This window comes from Asparagus officinalis, chromosome 8, assembly GCF_001876935.1.
Source record: "Asparagus officinalis chromosome 8, Aspof.V1, whole genome shotgun sequence".
In the NCBI taxonomy this organism is placed as follows: Eukaryota; Viridiplantae; Streptophyta; class Magnoliopsida; order Asparagales; family Asparagaceae; genus Asparagus; species Asparagus officinalis.
This window is the reverse complement of record NC_033801.1, coordinates 2,362,494-2,363,522: the sequence shown is the minus strand read 5'-3', so window position 1 is coordinate 2,363,522 and position 1,029 is coordinate 2,362,494.

Genomic DNA, 1,029 nt, shown 5'->3' with positions numbered 1-1,029 from the left:
ACACAGGCAGAATCCCTAAAACCATTCACCATGCACCTTCTTCTTGAGAGGTGAAAGCGAGAATACCTGCCAGAAATCAAACATGACTCTCATTAGAGCATATCGAAGATGGTTTTAGCATTATCGATTACTTTTTATGAATTCATAGCTGCTATATGCACATTATTCGATGACATTTCTGCAAATTTTATACTTTTAAGAAGCTTATTATAAATAATCAACCATAGAAAAATTAGAAATATTTGAAGGAGTCAATTTGTCAAGTATGTTAGTATCACACATATATTAACCTCTATTATTCAAAAACTTAAAAATTGACAGTCTGACTTCTTTATGATTGCTCAATTTGGTGGTGCGTTAACTTTTTTTCAGCAATTTTTCTAATTATCCCAGTTATAGTTAGACAAGCAAGTTTCAGAGAAATAAGTAAAACCACTAATTAATATGTGTCATTAACTCTTGTTAGTAAAGCAAAATTGGATATCAATAGGCAAGGTGTTCACAAAAAACTAGAAAATGTGTGCAGATAAACTAGTTTTCAGATACGTGCAAATGCACGCATGCGTAACTGGTGAATCTGAAATATTTAAACTTAACAAAAATGTAAGTTTAGAAGAATGCATATGAAAGGTGAAAATCATACCGTGTTCTCTATCCACTGGATGGTTGGAAAGTGAAGAGAACAATAACCATTGGATCTATTGAGATCAATGTAACATTAACACAGTGCAATGCTTTCTTCAGATAATTACTTCAACTAAACTCCACAAAGAACAATTTAATAACAGGGTTATTGCCTATTAATCAGAATCTTGCATATTCATACTTATTCTTCTTTAAGCATATCACGTTCTTAACATAAAAGCATGATGCCAATATTGTACAATGTAGATTATTTCACAGCATAAAGTTTCACAACAGAAAAGCAAAAGGGCATGATTCCTGGATTATTATTAATCATTCCGCTACATTGGATAAGAAACAATTTAGAATGAATCAGATCTAATACACATTGCATACATGAACCCG